Consider the following 19,012-nt stretch of genomic DNA (forward strand, 5'->3'; position numbering starts at 1 on the left):
TTGTTTTTGTGAATAGCAAGCCTACATCATGGCTAACCTTTCCCTTCTTTTTTTTTCTATCAGCATTAAACGTATCCTGCCTCCCCCCATTAGGAGCAAACATCACGTGCCAGGATAGGTAGCATCCGGCCAATTTTGCTTCGCTTTGTTTTCTTTTTCTCTTTTTTCTTCTTTACGATGGCATATGAAGCGCTTTTGGCCATCATCTCATACTGCTGAATTATGGCCTGACGTGACGGCTGAGAATTCAGGCAAAATTGCCCCAGTCTGCGGGGGGTAATTCTTTCGGGAATGCTTCTCTCGAACATGCATGCACCATTTTCCTGGCATAACCATTAGTTACGAGGTTTTGTTGTGTTTTACTCGTCATCGTAAAAACATGCGAGGCACGCTTCAGTTTTCTTCCTCGCCGCGTAAACCGTTGTTGGGTCCGGAAAAAATGGTTGTTGGTTTGCATTCCCCCTTTTTTTGTGTTATCTTCGTATAACGGTTTGCTCTGTGCGTGAGTAAAAAAGATGCATATTTGAAAGTTTCCGCCACTTGTGGTTGTGTATATGGGTGAAATAGGTGAAAAAAAGAGGGAATAAATTGTGGAGCAGTTACAGTTTCTAGTCCTCTTACACTCTTAAAAATGAACTTCACCGCATAGCACGCACCTAGCCAACCATCATCTGGAATGATATCAATATGTGCCCCGATTTTTTGAAAACGGGAGGCGTACGCCTTTTTGTGACACTTATGCTGTTCATAATTGTCACAAAAAAGGCGTACGCCTCCCGTTTTCAACAAATCAGGACAGATAACGATATCATTCGAGATTATGGTTGGCTAGGTGCGTGCTATGCGGTGAAGTTCATTTTTAAGAGTGTAGATCGGAATTAATCCACAATTTACCTCCTCGTCCCGAAATTTACTCCCAGCACTGCAAATAGTCAATAAACCTTCGCATATAGTTCCGTGTGTTTAGTCCCGAAAAGGATTAATGAAGGTATAGTGATGCACTCCTTTCCTTTCTTATCGTGTAGCGGGTAATCACGTGTTTGAATGCTGTCTGAATTCGAACTGTGACTTATTGCTTCTGGAAGAAGGATGTTTGATAGGAATACGTATTTTTTTTTTAATTGCGCGTTGGCACCGCGAAGCAACAATGGTTATGAGCAAGCTACAGAAAAGGCAAGGCTTAGTATGCCTCCTGGGCCGACTTCAGGGGAAAATGCGCAAACATCCGTCTGGAAAGACAGCCGGAAATGTCAGGAGGGGACTCAGACAGCACAGCCTTCGGAGGAATTCGAACCCCATCACCTCGCAGCCTTTAGCGTGACCCTGAAGCGAGCGGATGGTGTATCCATCCGGCGATGATGGAATGTCGTCCGTAAAAAATGGGACCCGTTAAATAAAAGCGCCCTTTATAGAAAAGGGTGCTACCAACTTGGTGGCATATTACAAAGTTTCATCCGATTTAAAGGTTCCTTGTGTGGGCGAGATACCAGTTCGCAGACCGACCACTGTACGTGGTGTCGCTCGTGATCATAGTTGCACCACTAAGTAAAACCACAAATTATCGCTATCACTTATCAAAGGGCATCCCTTAGAATAATGTCCTCTCGTGGTCATATACACTTCCTATTAGACGCTAGAGATGCAAAATTTCCGGAAATTTTGAATCGCTCGAAAAAAAAAAAACGTTTTTTTCTTCGGGGTTTTTTCCCGAAAAACTGGAAAAAATGGAAACAAACCCGGTTACTGCGGAGTCGAAGCATTGCCGGCCAATCACAGCATACAATGAGATAGAAACTTTAGTACACTGTTAAAACAGAACTTCACCACATAACAGGCTCCTAGCCAACCATCATACCGAATGATATCATTCTGTGTCATGATTTGTTCAAAACAGGGGGGAGGCGCCTATCTGGGACAAGATAATCTGTCCCGGATAGGCGCCTCCTCCCATTTTCACCAAATCAATGCACAGAATGATATCATTTGGAATGATGGTTGGCTAGGAGCGTGCTATGTGGTGAAGTTCTGTTTTAACACTATAGTGTTCAACTTCACCACATAGCACGCTCCTAGCCAACTATCACCTCGAATGATATCGTTATCAGCCCTGATTTGTTGAAAACGGGAGGCGTACGCCTTTTTTGTGACACTTATGCTGTTCATAATTGTCACAGAAAAGGCGTACGCCTCCCGTTTTCAACAAATCAGGGCAGATAACGATATCATTCGAGACGATGGTTGGCTAGAAGCGTGCTATGCGGTGAAGTTCATTTTTAAGAGTGTAGTGTTCACCTTCTGGGCATAAATGCAGAGCAGAGCATCCCATGAGACTGCTGTCTATACTCAGCGATAGGTGATTAGAACAACCTGTCTACTCCGACCAGAACTCCGACATTATGTGAACGCGACGGCGATCGCTTGGAGCGGCCAGACGGAGCTCTAAGTCGGGGGTTGTTGTCGGATTAGAGGCACCCAAGGCACTGTCAGCGGGTTGGGACGCATCGAAGGCACGAAAATTTACATTGTTTAATTTTGTCGCTTGGAAATTTTGGGCAATTTTTCCGGAGTGACGAGGAAAACAAATGAAAAAACTTTTTTTTCCCCAAATTTCCGGGGTTTTTTTTTCGGGGCTTCGAATCTCTATTCGACGCGCGATTTGTTCGCGTCTGTTTTTGACGCACGTTAACCCTTATCCGACACGGGAAATAACCGACATTTCCAGCGTGAAAGATACACGCTAGAGAGAGCACGCAGAGTCAAAACGGAGCACACAACCAAAAGGACGATTAGTGCATTTCACGCTGACATATTTCAACCATACAGTCAGCCGTCTCTCATTTATTTTCTTTCTTTTTTTTTTTTTTTTTTTGCTACTATGACTATCACGCTGGAACACGCAAACGCACACACATATACACTCGCACGCTCCAGTAGTGTAACAGTCTGTGTCCACAAGCACATTATGAACCTTCTTCTCGCCGTCGAAAATCCTCATTTATGCCCACAGCCACGAATAAACCCCTCTGCGACGGTTCCTTTTTCCAACGACATTTTTCACCGCAGACGTCCCTTCTCTCCCTAATGTAGATTTCTTCTTTCCATGTTGCAACTTCGCCGGACTGCGCTTATCTTTGAACAGCCGCCCTCTTCTTCTTCTTCTTTCTTTCTTTCTTTTTTTTTTTGTTCATCCAGATCTCTCACTAAGCCTAGACATTCTTTTTACCATCGCGATATACTATATACATATATTTTTTTTACTTTCTTCTGCGCTCAACGCGGCAGAAATCTAGCTGCAACGGATAACGGACGATGTTATTTTTCTGGACAAAGGTCTGGGTTTTTTTCTTTGTTTGATAGTGCCGGACGATATAGAGTACAGTTCCGAGCCGGAAGCAGTCATTTCGAAGAAACAAAACAAAAAAAGAAAAACGCTGTGTTGTCGGTCTGTGGACGTTAAGAGATTAACTCGAAGAAGGACTGCGTGAAATTGGAGATTAGCGTGGGAGGAGTCATTTGTTTACCGGACATTTTGGGACTCGGAGAGAGGTTTTAAAAAGAGCTCGGTTCGCTGGCCGCCTGTCGTGGGACGGTGCCGGCGGTGTCAATCAGAGCAACCGGCTGGGTTCCAGGGGTTTACGCGATTCGTTCGGGCGGAAACGGTACTTGGGAAGCGAAGGAAGACGTTTAAACCGTCACGACAATAGTCTCGGCTGGTTATGAAAGGAAATAATTTGTAGTGACATTCGTAGAAAGGAAGCAACTGCTCAGCTTGTGAGTAATTTGAAATAAGTATCGCAACAAAAGCAGCAATGAGTGCTTACAGCCTACATTCTTAAAAAAAAAAAGGGGGTGTACTTTAACTGCTTTTTCTTGACACGTATATCATTTCCTTTTGGAGACTACGATTACTCTAAAAAAAGCTCTAACTCGCCACTGGAGAGTAATATTACTCTCCGGTAGGGAGTTAGGGAGTAATGTTACTCCCTTTAAGGAGTGGGGTTACGCTCTAACTCGCTACTGGAGAGTAATATTACTCTCCGATAGGGAGGAGGGGAGTAATGTTACTCCCCTGAGGGAGTGAGGAGACTCCTTTTTGAGAGTAATTGTGCTCTAAGTGCTACTCTAAGTACTCAAGAGTAATTGTACTCCCTTTAGGGAGTGGGATTACGCTCTAACTCGCTGCTGGAGAGTAATATTACTCTTCGGTAGGGAGTAGGGGAGTAATGTTACTCCCTTGCGGGAGTGAGGAGACTCCTTTTTGAGAGTAATTGTACTCTCCAAAAGGGAGTGATATATATGTGGCAAGAAAAACCAGTTAAAGTACACCCCTTTTTTTTCTTAAGAATGTAGAATCAGAAGTTCACTGCTCCGCGTCAACCATTGGGCCGGGCGATAAAGTTATGGCTTCCGATTTTAGAAGAAAGCGTGGCGTACACCTCTTTGTGACAATACCACAAAAAGCGCCGTTAGCGCCGCGAAGCAACTGTGACTATGAGCGGCGTACAGATGAGGGACAGATGGAAGGAGTGGGGGACGGGGGGGTCAGCACTTTATTTTGAAGTTAGATTTGCTGTCGGAGCCTCCAAATGAAAATTGCAGGATAACAACAAAATAAATTGAATATGAAAGAAATTGTGGGACATTGTCATCATTTTGTAACAGTTTCATATCGACATTCTTTAGTCACACCAGAATGACGTATCACAGTTCGAGTTAGCCGTTTATGGAATCATCATTTAAAGTCGTTGCTGTTTCATCATCATCCCATTTGTGTGTGTGTGTGTGTTGTTGTTGTTACATATGAAGAACGGTATATATATATATATATGCATTTTTTCCCCTACGTTAGGATAGCAACATACAGCTCACAGAAAGTTTCCATTTGAAGTGCTATAAGATTATTTTATTTTATTTTGAATCTAAACGTATGACGATTTCAATTGCTACTCTTGTTACTGTCATTAACGACAACCACTTTCGTCTCCAGGGGTCTTCCCGCACTGTCATTCAAGGTTTCGCCTTCATCCCTCTAAAAGAGCGTATTAATGTTACCGCACGTAATTTTCCATACCGTGTCTTTATTCCCGACTTTTTTTTTTTTTAATTTTTCTCGTCGTATAGAAAAATGATCAAAAAGCTCCCAGCGACAATATAACGAAATCAGCGGGCCACAGACAACCCGTCATAACACGACGTTCGGGTCTGATTGCACGATATAAAACGCATTTAGCTAAACTCGGTCCACGTTCCGAATGATTGGCCCTGGCAGGCAGCGATGGCTTCGTTTGCAGGGAATGAGTCCGAGCGGAACGTATCTTCATGATGGAAGTGCAGTGAATTGTGGCAGCGTGCATGATTCACTGGGCGGAAATTCCTGCTACACCGACTTGTTACACCGGAAGGCCGCTATCGATCGCCGCGCCCGGAAGGAAGGCTCCGACAGCGAGTGCTCCGCTGTCCATTAGAACAACGGCGTTGAATGGTAGGGCGCCCGCCCTGGACTGCCACCCATATGCAGTCGGTGTAGACAGGTAAAAAAAAAAAAAAAGTGAGAAACACGGACAACAGAAATAGGGGAAAGTAACACAAAGGGACCATATATTGAGAGTTAAAGTGCCACTACGGACTAAATCTCGTGTCTTCAGAATAGACCATTTTAGAAAAGCAAGCGCCACCTGTACCACGCAAGGGCTCATGGGAACTTATAGCGCCTTATAGCATTACGAGACGACCAGAGGCGGAGGTAGAAGAAGAACAACAACATTCCCGGTGTGCGCAGCAACAGCGGCAGCCGGGGAACCGAAGCTACCGAAGCAGACGACAGAGCAGTGTCCCTCAAAGTTCCCATGCTGCTTTGCGCTGCGCGCTCGGTGGCGCGCGCATCTTTTTAAAATCGTCTATTCTACCAAAGCTATGTTACTGTCACTTTACATTGCTGCAAAATATTTTGGCTCTACGTGACGCGAAAGCTAGAGAAAATTAATTTTTATTTTTGAGGACTGTGACGTCATGTTAGGCTCCGACGGAGCGCCCGGCTATTATCTGGCAACGTTGTTGCCCTTCGCGTCCTCCCGGGGGGGCTCACTTTTTACGCTCCGTTAGCGGAGCCCCACGTGACATATCCTCCGACCGCTCCGACCTTCGAGAAAACAAAAAGGAGGGAGAAGACATCTCTCCCATTTCCCCCTCTTTCGGTCAGTGTCACGTGACTTCTCCACCACGTGACCCTCCCCGGACGCCGGCGTCGTTGCTGGGAGACGAGTGCCCTTTCCAGAGCATGACATCATTGTAGTTTGTGGGCTTATGATTACGTCACCCGCTCCTCGCGTCATCGAAACTTGTGGAGGTTCAGCAGATCTTCAAAAATTGACAGAAATGCACAGCGTTCGTAAACAGGATTGAAATTTCACGTATATAGAATCCTTGAGGCACCTTCTTTTCATGGGCTAAATAAAATAAACGCTGTTTTCCGAGTCCGGAGTGGCACTTTAAAATTTTTAAAGAACTATTACGAATACGTTAACATAAATGTCTACGCTACTGTGCGTGGAGGCTCTGCCTCTTTCAGGGACTTTATAGGGAATAGGGAGCTGCAACAATGACATACGTTGAACAGATCTTTCTTTATTTAGTCTACGAAATAAACCCAGAGTGCTGAGCGAAAAGCTATACTGATGGTAACTTACCGCCTCTGACGCAAGAATGAATGAAAATCAAAAGCGGACTGGAATAATGGGCAGAGCGTTACGATGAATTGCCAGTTGCATCAGTGGACGAGCGGTCTTGATGCATACCAGCGTATAGGGGACACGCAGAAATTCAGAGTGGTTTCTGGCGTTCCTCAAGGGGGTGTACTTAGCCAAACACTTTTCAACGCCCTGTTGGCTGCTCTCCCATCTCTCTTACCACGAGGAGTGCACGTGAGCATCTATGCGGATGATATATGTCTATTCTCATCCGGGAAGCAGTGGTCAGCGCTGTTCGCGCGTCTGCAGGTTAGGTTAGGCTGACCCCACTGTTAATGTAATGCGGTACATCAGCGGCACCTGGGGGGGAGCGTCGTGTAAAGCTATGCTGGCTCTACATCGCTCCCTGATTCGCCGACTATTGGCGTATCATGTCCCGGTTTTACACGGCTTGTGTAGCACCAAGAGACTGTCCTCGAGAGTGTGCTGGCCAAAGGCGTCAAAGTATGCTTAGGTGTCCACGCATCCACATTAAATTTGCTAGCAAATGCTGAGTCCAGGGAGCAACCGCTGGCAGCTCTTCGGGTGCAAGAGTCGCTTCGGCATTTCGCCCGTTGGTCTACGCGGCATAACGCGGTTTTGTTATCAAGTAACTTAGCTGTACATTTATGTGTGTGATCTTTCACATTATCGCCTGAGTGCACTAATATGCCGCAACCGATATTGCGTGTGTTCTTCGTTCTTGATTTCGTGATCGCGAAAGTGCGATCAGGCATAGTGACTCGGGTGAGATCCGTCTGGCGGCGTCGTTGTCTATCGATCACCGGTCACCAGCTTCGATCACTGTCGATCACCAGCTTTTATCGCCCGGACCCGTCTGACAATCTTAAGCTGCACGAAATATTGTGATCGCGGATACGAGATACAGGGCGCGATATCGACCTTCGCGTGAGTTCAAAGTGATTCTGGGGTCGATACGCCTTATCAGATAATTATGATCGTGAGCGCAAAATGCCGACCTCTGGCGCATGCTAAACCTCTTATTTTCCAGCACTTACTGTCACCGGCTATTTGCGGAGTTAAAGGCGAAATAAAGGAAAAGGAAAACGGCCCCACTGGACCAGTTTGTAGACCGTTCGCCATGTGATCACAAAGATGCTGGTTCGAACCTGGCCGAGGACGCTGGTCACTTTGTGGCAGGGTACAACACTGTCATGCCACTTAGACACGTTATCTTCAGCCACGTGATTGTGATTTTTGGTGGGCAAAATTAATCCACAGACCCAGCAACGTGGCATTCGGTGATGGTCATAGTTGCCTTCACGGCGTTAAAAGGGAACTTCACCGCATAGCACGCTCCTAGCCAAGCATAATCTCCAATGATATCGTTATCTGCCCCGATTTGTTGAAAACGGGAGGCGTACGCCATTTTTGTGACACTTATGCTGTTCATAATTCTCACAAAAAACGCGTACGCCTCCCGTTTTCAACAAATCAGTGAAGGTAACGATATCATTCGAGGTGATGGTTGGCTAGGAGCGTGCTATGCGGTGAAGTTCACTTCTAAGAGTGCAGGGTAAATGGAGCGGGTACGAGGAATGTAGTACTAGTTCACAGAGATTTCGCTAACTTTAGACCTTGAGCCACCTAGCAGTGGAGTCGGGCAGTCTATCATGGCGGCATCTGAACTTGGTCGCTCGAAAGCGCACAGGCTCGCTTGCATATATGTTTTCTTTCCTTCTTTCATTATCTCCCAGTTTATCTTCTCTTTACGATTTCCCCGGCGTACACTAAGAGGGGGCGCCACCATTTTCGGAAACTGAGACTCGCATTTGGAATAATAGAGGCCGGACACCTGTCTAAGTGCACACGGGAAGCACTCTGCTTTCTCTTCCGTGTACAGTGGGCTCGGATCGATTGGGCCGGTGTCGTTCACAGGATCCGTGCCAACAGCCGCTTTGTACGGCATGCTGGCTCTTAACGGTGCCGCAGTGTCTTATCTACAACAACAGTAGCAACAGTGTGCAATGGCTACCGGTAACTTCCATTTGTGTTAAATGCCGTGTTGGCGCCGCGACGCAACTGTGGCTATGAGATGCGTACAGACATGGACAGACGGGAAGAGGGCAGCAGGAAGGAGTGGCGGGAACAGGTGGGTTAGTGTGCGTCCAGGGCCGACTTCTGGGGGAAGTATGCCGACATTCGTCCCGAATGTCTGCAGGAAAACCCAGGGAAAACCTCAGACAGCACAACCGGTGTGGAGATTCGAACCCGTGTCACCTCCCAGTGTCGGCGTGGAAAGCGATTATCCTAACCGCTATGCCCCACGGGTGCCCCACGGGAAGTGGTAACTTTCAATAAAGCGTTACTGTTAGAGGAAATGGTAACATTTAAATGTAATCTGGGTTAAATAAACTGTACTAAGCGGCTGTTCCGATTATAGAATCGTTCATACGTTTTGAAATTTATATGTTATACATTTACGATTAGGCGGGCGACTATAGTGTGGGGCCGCTGATGGTCGTCGTTGTCCCGCGACCTAATTTCACACACACACGCACACGCACACACGCACACACACACACACGCCCGCACGCACACACACACACACACACACGCACGCACGCACGCACGCACGCACGCACGCACGCACGCACGCACATACAAGCACAGAAAAACTACTGTGGCTTCACGTCGCGAAAGAATTGATGTCTCGTTGAATTACTTGTACCCTGCCATCAGTTTACTGGCTCCACGGCGCCGCGTTAGAACCCGTAACCTGGAGATCAGGCGGACACGCTACCAGCCGATGATTGCAGAATAAATTAAATTGTCAGAACGATTTTATTATCAGAATAATATAGTTTTTCAAAAGGAGGTTCTGGTTAGTCCTCTTTGTTGAAACGTCATAATCACAGACGCGCTTCCTAGATACAAATATATGCGATAGAGAGGCACGAAAACTGTGCGGACTCCTAAAGCGCACGATATTACATGTATAGACGACCCTCTATATTTACAAACATGTGACGTCACGAACAGACCGGTTCGAGCTTATGTTTTGCTGTGGTGGGCAAGAAGCGAGAAAATCGCGTCGGCTGATAGGCGGATAAGGCTGATAGTGCCCCCCCAGCATGCTTTGCGCGGCGACGTTACGTAAACAATGACGTATAGGGGCTGTGTTCCGCGTAACTTCGCTGTTCCACTCGCTCTGAATCGCTCCATTTTCAGGGGCCTCGCTCGATCTCTAATTAAAAGCGTGACTCGATTCCGACTCATCCCTTTCCAATCACTCCTTTCTTCCCCAAACACTTCCTCGTATCGTCATTAAATTCCCGAATCACGTCTTGCTCTTCCCAGAAGCGAGAATGCTCCCTAACTTCCCTAACGCGTGCACACGATGTCTACTTCCCTATAGCGACTTTTACTCTTGAGACGATGCAGTCGTGAATAAATTATTTCCGAACGGAAACGAAGGCGCCTTTTAATTTGTTTGACGAAATCAAAATGGCGGCGCCAGGACGTATTCGAGCAGAACCAGGCGTGCGCGCGCAACCCGACTTCCGTTTTCCGGTTTGATGCGGGGTAATTGAAGGGGCTTCGAGGTTTCCCAAACGTGTGATTGGAGAGAAATTGAGCGTGTCATTTCTATGTTTGTGCTTTCTTTCTTTTTCTTAGGTCTTGGACGTAAGGACCCGTAGAAAGGGGTTCGTAATGAAATGGGACGGCAGAGTGAGTGGGAGGGGGGATTATCATTGTGCGTAGATGGAACATGAAGACGTTATTTCGGTTTGTAGTTATCGTTTACATGGAGTCGGTTTCTTTGATGAGGTGCTTTGGTGTCCTATTCAAACTGCAACTGTCGTTTCACTGTATAAGAACATGGGGAGGGGGGGGGGGGGCTTAAGAATCAGCTGTTGTGGCTTAGTAGCTAAGATGATCGCTGTCTACGCCGAGACTGAAAGGCGACCGGGTTCGAATGGAGTTTGTTCTGTCTGGATGTTTTCTCTGGGTTTTCTTTGGAGGACGTAAGAGAAACGTTAAATCGGCCCCCAGAGGCAAGATCAGCTTCGAGGAACATGCTGTCACACCGGCAAGGCAGGCCACGAAGCAGGCTTTGTGTCGGATACATTTGTCTGTGATTTCTTAAAGACTGGAACATATTTTTGTGACAAATGCGATGCAACGACAACAACAACAAATAGATCGTGACTATGGCCTGGGGTCATTCACCGCTGGAGAACAATGCGATGCAATTTATCAATTAATTTACCAATATACGCTAATGAGCTTCTAAATTGAACTAGGTACCACTTTCGCTGAGAGGACTATTGCGCCGGATATCATAATTTACGAAGCTCTCTAGAAACAGTTGATAAGCTGCGTCTCTACGAAACCACGATTTATCGTTGTTTTTTTTTAAATATTTTTTTTACATACAATAGCTGGGCATTTCGACGCTTAAGTTTGTACTTTCTCGAACTACTAGCTTGAAGTACAACCATGCTAACGTGTGACCTTCCTATTTTGCAGACCCTGGTGACGGTACAGGGATAAGTGGAAGCAACGACAGAGGTAAGGAGGTTTTCTCTCTCACACGGGACACATGCGGTGTACAGGGCATCCGCGCCAATTATGGATATATGTGTGTGTGTGTGTGAAGTCAATAAATAAGTCGAAGCTCTGTGGCTGCACGTAGGGTATATGTTTATACGTCAAGCGTGCCACAATCCCAGCTGTGAACGGCCGTTTCGAGCTTCTTGGCTCGCATGGGCACAGCGTAGGGATGTGCACGTCCCTATACGCTGTGCGGGATCTCGGGATATATCTGCCCCTGATATAGGTGATATAGGTTGTGTGTTGTACTATTGACGTGAGACTAGGGTTCGAATCCCGATATCTCGGGATTTCGGCATAATTTCATGTCCCGAAATCTCGGGACATCGGGATCCCGGGATTCGAACCTAGTCTCACGTCAATAGAAGAAGACACAACCTGAAAGGGAAAATCTGACGCAGATCGCCTGTATGGGACTGAAGTTGTGTCGGAATTTTGGGACACGTCGTACATAAGAGTCTATTAGCAAAAGACGCCAAATGACGAAAAGCCACCGAGTGCCGGCGACCAAACTCTATTAGTATTCGTTCTGTTGTTCGCTCAACTATGTTCAGCCTCTAGAATTTACGTTTCTATTCGTCAAAGTCCCTCGCGGCATTCTGAACCGTATACGGTTCCGACTGTGATACACATACGATTTTCATTTTTAAGTAAAGTTATCCTAAGCAGGCATACCTTTGGGGACATCTCAGCGAGAAGTGACCCCAAACTGTATTGAGAATTGTTCTAACATTAATAACGAACTTTTTTTTTGTGTGTGTGTATGTGTGTGTGTGTGTGTCTTTCAAATTTCGGCACGCCCGTGCTTCGCTGATGAAAGGCGGGAAGTTGATGACGCTGACGCCGCGTAGTAGACTGACAGCTGCCAATCAAATGATTGGTTGCAATTTCGATTGAACTATTTTTTGTGGCAATTTTAATGGTTATCAACGAACACGCCACATGAGCTTTACATCGTGTTTCTTCCTTTTTTTGTGTGTGTGGGGGGGGGAGTGGAGGGGGTCCAGACTGTGACCTATGTCACATTTCCAGAACGACTCAAAAATACTCAGCGTTCTGTGACACGCGCTGTGCTTACTACTTCCCGAACTGCAGTACACCCTAAACGTTCTCATGGTCGTCTTCTCGCGATCACGAATGATCAACCAAAACGTTCTCGTTGTCCGCCATTCTGGATTGGATCGGACTGGAAAAGAAAGAGAAATATGGAGAGGTTATAGTCCCGACCCAGTCAGAACTGGCTACTCCAAAACGCGTTTGTGGGTGAAAAAAAATAGAGCCAGAAAAAAGAGAAGAACGCCATTCTGATTGATTGATTTTTAAAAGAAAAAAAAACAAAATAAAAAAAAAACGCCATTCTCTCCGTCTTCCTTCCATACATTGAGGCAAACATGTCGGTCGACCCTATGAAAACTGACACCGATGAAAACAGATTCGTCCAAACACAGCTGCCGTCTCTGTTTTTCCTTTGGCAACAGTATATAGGGGATGAACCTCAATCACGTGACCAGCTCGCCCCCTGGCGGAGACCAAAAGGAAAGACCTTGATCAATAGATTGTGTCTTGTACTTTACAGCCGCAGGCTATTCGGCCTCCCTCGCCTTTAGAAACCAAAGGAGGGCATCGCAAGCAGCACTGTGCCTTTGTTTGAACGGTGGGGGTTCCGGAAGCCATGAAAACACTGCCAGGACCGGTCGTAATTTCACTCGTTGCCGCTGGAGGTGGCGTTAGTGTACGACAGCCATTTGATTGAGGCCAAGCATAAAGATAAAGAAAAGAAAAAAGAAAAGAAGGACGGAAGGGTTGGGGAGTATAAAAAAACAGGGAAAGCTAGGGAGAAATAAAGTGTGGGGAAAGAAGTGGCCGTCCTGAATAAAAGCGACGGAAGTCCGGGTGCGAGATAATGGCTTAAGAGGACGCGCGAACCGACAAATTTTTCATCTTTTGCGTCGCGGTTATTGGTGGACCGGTTGGCAACATTGGAGCGTCCATGGCAGAAAGTAGAGAGACAGAAAGGGAAGAGGACCGTGTGTATATACACTGTAAACTTTTTCACACCTTTAAAGGTGTGCGCTATGCACATTCAATCTGGTTGCGTAACATTGCATCTCCAGTATGATATTTTACAAAATTCGGAAAGCATTACTAAAGATCAAGTGTCAGTGCAAATCTTGCGTTCATTATGTCTTGGATATCGTCGGTACGAGCTAATGCATATATGCATCGCTATCGATAATCGAGCACGCGCAAGTGTCTACAATACTGTTGAACAATGTTGAGATGTTGCAAGACTACATTTTTGGAGGACAGACATCACTCGAGTAAAGAAAATTTGTGCGAAACCGTGCTCCATTATGATGTTACCAAAATTACACCTAAAAAGGAGTGCGCCATGCACGCTATTACACCTTTAAAGGTGTGAAAAGATTTAGAGTGTAGTGCACCGCGAGTTCCCCGCTAACTTTCCGCATGCCACGAAACACCTCTCTCGTCAAGATGCTGCATTAATCCACCGAATGCGCCTCGATGTGGCCTTTACAGCTCAGTGGCGTTACCGCTTGAGACAACTTGACTCTCCCACCTGCTGCCACTGTGGTGTCCTTGAGGATCCGGAGCATATTCTTCTTCATTGCTCCCACTACCAACCTTCCCGAACCACACCCTCTGAGTCTCTTCGTCAGCTGGACTCTCGCCCCTTCTCCCTATCGAAATTGCTTGGTCCCTGGCCTAATCCAGCCCAGCAACGCTCTGCGCTCGAAGCTCTTCTGATATTTCTGGACACCATCGGACTTCGATCGTTATTGTGAAGGGGCTCGTTATTTTATTCCCCACTTTCCCACCAGCAATGGGGTAGAGTATCGCCTGTGGCGATGAAGCTCCCCACTCTCCAAAGCCGAAACAAAGTTGCTGGTTGTCCCGTTAACATGGAATGAACTGCACCCGTATGAGTGATTTTGTGAAATCATTATGCACATTCTCGTCTCACTCCACTTTCGAGCAAATTAAATCTGTACTTTATGGAGCCAAACACCGTGAGACGCTCTGTGACGGCGTGCATGACGTGGTCACGTGACGGCCCTATATGGAGCTAGCGCATTTTGGGCTAGCGCCGCGAAGCAACTGTTGCTATATGGGCGGCATACAGACGCGGGCAGGCTTCAAGTTTAGCATGTGTCTCCAGCGGTACGACTTCACGAGGAAAATTCCGCGCCAGACGTATGGGAAGTCCGCCTGAAAAACCCCGAGATAAGAGCAGAGCCAGCGCTGAGATTCTGACTTTCGCGCAAACCACGGCAGTAGTTTCGACACGCAAGAACTGAAAACAACAACGACACAGTAGTTATCTTATTACCCCTGTCCCACGGACACTTTCGATCCGCATTGAGCCAATGCCCATGGAGCTCAATGCAGATCCGGCGCTTCTACACGGACACGTTCGAGCAGGATCGAACTGCGATCTTGCTTAACCGGATAAAGTTCGTCAAGCGGGATTGAGATTCTCAAGACGGCTTGAAGGCTGCCATTGCCATCCTCGAAATCATCGAATTTGTAGTAGTAGATAAAAACATGGAGAGGCGCGTCTCGGACAGTTGTTTGTGGTACCTTTTGCCCGCCTCGTGGCGCAACAGGTGCAGGGCCGTCGCCCAAAGTCGCAGCATACGTGTGATGTTCCCTCTTATCTGGTCGTTACACAAGAATATTGTGGTACACTTAGAGGTACAGTTGATGGTGCTAGGTGAACTAGAGTTCTTGCTGAAAAAATTTGGAACCCGAGAAAAGGACAGAGGAGGGACGACACGACACGTTCTCGAACACAGCAACCCTTTAATAACAGCAACACCTACGTACCCAACAACTTCCGAATTGGTGGCGAGGGAGCAACCGACGCCACGCTTACACAATTTCCCCCCCCGTTGTCTGGGAATTCCGAACTTGTCGCCCATCTTAGACTTTGTCATAATTGTTCCCCGGCCTTCGACGAGACAAGAGTCCTAGATTCTGTTCGGGACCCTGTGGCCAGACTGTTGAAGGAGTACAAAGAGATTGTCACGAGGGGAAATTGTGTAAGTGTGGCGTCGGTTGCTCCCTCGCCACCAATTCGGAAGTTGTTGAGTACGTAGGTGTTGCTGTTATTAAAGGGTTTGCTGTGTTCGAAAACGTGTCGTGTCGTCCCTCCTCTGTCCTTTTCTCGGGTTCCAAATTTTTTCACCATGTACCAGCTGGCCTGCACCCTTGCCCTTTTGCCATTAGAGTTCTTGCGCCGCTGGTACATACCCGTTATATTTATCTGAGGAACGGTCGTGCATGTTTATTGGTTTCCCTATAGGTTGATCCGATTGTGTGTGCCTTAATGTAGTTATGTCTACCTTGTAGTATCTATACATGAGTAATAAACAACATGCTGACCAAAACATTTCATTAATTTGCAAATATTCCCGTAAAAGCCCATGGATGTTCACGCTTACGGTTTTAGTCTAGGTATGACGGCCGACTACGTTTGCTAATTTGTTTAATCTCGACCACTCTCAACATTGCGCCCTCGTAAAGCCTTACACTCTTAAAAATGAACTTCACCTCATAGCACGCTCCTAGCCAACCACTATCTCAAATGATATCATTATCTGCCCTGATTTGTTAAAAACGGGAGGCGTACGCCTTTTTTGTGACACTTATGCGGTTCATAATTGTCACAAAAAAGGCGTACGCCTCCCGTTTTCGACGAACCAGGGCAGATAACGATATCATTTGAGATTATGGTTGGCTAGGAGCGTGCTATGCGGTGAAGTTAATTTTTAAGAGTGTAGTTAACAGCACAATGCGGATGCGGTTATTCTCGACTTTTTAGGAACACATTTGTCAATCCCAGCGTATACTACCTCGGGGCTATTAGCGACGCCTGTCGACGAGCCAACCTTTCAATACGCATTGAGTTGGACCATGTAGCAGCATCGCGCACCGAACGCTCTTGAGGAAGTCGATGCGGATCGGATTCAGTCGGCATTCAAAGTGCCGTGTGACACGTGGAATTAACTGCTCGACAAATTCGTAAAACTTTTTGAACCAGTGTAGTCTTATACCCCTTTCACACGGGCATTTCGATCCTTCTCGAATCCGATCTGCATCGAACTTCCCGAGCACGCTCGAGTTTTGACGCTGCTACACGGCCACTTTCAATGCGCATTGAATGGTTGACTCGTGCAAATGAATAAACGGGACTCATTAATTTCGCGTTTCCTATATAACAGCGATATTAGTGGTAATTTATCGTATACCGATGTAAGCATCATTTGTAGCTCCGCGCGCATGTCCGTCTTAAGTTATGACAGTTCACCGGGGTCGAGGATGCAAATGGCGGCCGTCGAGCTGTCTCGAAATTCTCAATCCTGTTATGGGAACTGTCTTGAGTGAAGCAGGATCAAAGTTCGATCCTGCTTGGAAGCGGCCGTGTAGCACCATCCGATCTGCATTGGGTTCAAGCAGGTTCGGTCGAGCAGGATCGAAAATGCCCGTGTGACAGGGGTATTAATTCTCCTACATAAGTGCAGCCTTTTTCGAAAACACATCGTATTGCTCTTCAATGAAGAGACCCCCCGCGCGTGTGTATATAGGCCGTACAGAGACAGACGGGCAGACGGTATATAGAGCCGCGCGCACTCTAGCGGTGCAACTGCGAAACAGGGAAACAGTCTAACATTCCTGCGTCATTAGGCTAACGAGCATTTCACTCTCTCACGCTATTTCCCCTTCGTGGGAGTAAAGAAAAACCGTCGGGTTTTTCCTCTCTCACTCGTACGGCGACGCTTCCAACTTCCGCGAGTAAACTTCCGCTAGTTTGACGCGGATTTGAGGCAGCAGGGTGTTGTTGGAAGAAGTAGAAAGGACGGGAGATGGCGAGCCAAACAGAGCAGGTACTGTTATTTGAGAGAAAAGCTTCCCGAGAGATTTTTAGTCCTTCATTCGGTGTTCATTGTGTTGCGTCCATGGGCTCTTATAAGCCTCGATAATAGTGTATCACTCTTAAAAATGAACTTCACTGCGTAGCACGCTACAAGCCAACCACCACCTCGAACGATATCGTTATCTGCCCCGATTTGTTGAAAACGGGAGGTGTACGCCTTTTTTGTGACAATTATGAACAGCATAAGTGTCACAAAAAAAGGCGTACGCCTTCCGTTTTCAACAAATCGGGGCAGATAACGATATCATTCGAGATGATGGTTGGCTAGGAGCGTGCTGTGCGGTGAAGTTCATTTTTAAGAGTGATACATGGAAGCATTAGCATAGAAAAAGAACGAACAGATGATTGTATATGCGCGAATCCTTGCACGGAGAATATTACCGTGCGACTGTAATAGCCACCCGTAGATAATGGTTCGCGCTATCAGTGATGAAGAGCCTGAAGGGCAGTTCGCATGAAGTGAACTCGGGGAGTGGCCGTGTCGCCGTGCGCAGCATCCGCGTGTCAAGGCAGCTCCAAGATGTTGCTAAAGGCTACACTCTTAAAAATGAACTTCACCTCAAAGCACGCTCCTAGCCAACCATTATCTCGAATGATATCGTTATCTGCCCTGATTTATTGAAAACGGGAGGCGTACGCCTTTTTTGTGACACTTATGCTGTTCATAATTGTCACAAAAAAGGCGTGCGCCTCCCGTTTTCAACAAATCAGGGGCGAGAACGTTGTCATTCGAGATAATGGTTGGCTAGGAACGTGCCATGTGGTGAAGTTCATTTTTAAGAGTGTAGGATGTGAGGGATCGAATTCCACCATTGGCTGTGCTCTCCACCGGTTTTCCGAAACACTTTTCTGGTGGGTATCGTCACAGTTTCCCCTGAAGTCTGCCCGGGACGCGTATCAAACCCCTTGTGTCCACCACAAACCACATAGTGTAAACGACATAGTGTCATCATCTCGTAGCCACAGTTGTCCCTCGGCGGTAAGGCGGATTTTTTCTTTTTATTTCGAGGAATTCATTACCTTGAGTATGAGGGAACGACCACTGACAACCGCATTTTGTCAGTTTTTTTTGTTGTCGTTTTTGAGAATGCAAAAAAAAAAAACTGCGAAAAACCGAGGTCCTGGCGCTCAGCTTTACCCCCTTTAGGGGATACAAGAAAATAGACGAAAGTCGGGGAAAGCTAAAAAAAAAAACGCAGCAAAAAAAAAAACAGTGAAAAAGAAAGTCCGACTAACAGCACAGCCTGCTGTTTCGTGCCATTCAGGAAGTGAACCAGCAACCCCCACAATGGCTGTCACACAAAGTTCAATTATCGGGGAACTTGGTCGTTAAAATCCTCGAATTTGTCAGTTGGCGACGAAGTAACGCACCGCCAATCTCTCCCCTGTCGCTGACACTGTATCCTCTTCGCGCGTATACCATTAGAACCACTTCAAGCCTGGAAACGTTCTCCCGAAACAAACTCCGGCAACGGCTTCGAAGGGCCCCGAGCTCGCCCTTCCAATTCGCACGGTAGCGCTCCCCGAGTCAAAGGTTCTGTCAACCGTAAAGCCATTAACCCCCCTACTTTATCTACTCTTAAAAATAAAAATAAAAAGGATAACACGTTTCTCAAGTCACTTTTTCGAGCGATCATTATAGCGAGGCCCTTTTGAACCTCGCACCTTCAATCCAGCGTGACCTTTTTTATTCTCGACGCGATAAAAATCAACGCTCCGCGCACGACACGCATTAACCTCTCATTGTTGC

The 19,012-nt window shown here is 46.7% G+C and overlaps 1 long non-coding RNA gene across 2 annotated transcripts in view; it reads left to right on the plus strand.

The window, feature by feature from the left end:
- The window catches only part of LOC135398825 (uncharacterized), a 265,742-nt gene that overhangs the window by 120,733 nt on the left and 125,997 nt on the right, over positions 1-19,012 (plus strand). For both annotated transcript variants that reach the window (XR_010424143.1, XR_010424142.1), the window contains exon 2: positions 11,220-11,261. This is a non-coding gene — a long non-coding RNA (uncharacterized LOC135398825). The remainder of the gene's footprint in view (positions 1-11,219; positions 11,262-19,012) is intronic.

Source organism: Ornithodoros turicata, chromosome 6 (assembly GCF_037126465.1).
Source record: "Ornithodoros turicata isolate Travis chromosome 6, ASM3712646v1, whole genome shotgun sequence".
In the NCBI taxonomy this organism is placed as follows: domain Eukaryota; kingdom Metazoa; phylum Arthropoda; class Arachnida; order Ixodida; family Argasidae; genus Ornithodoros; species Ornithodoros turicata.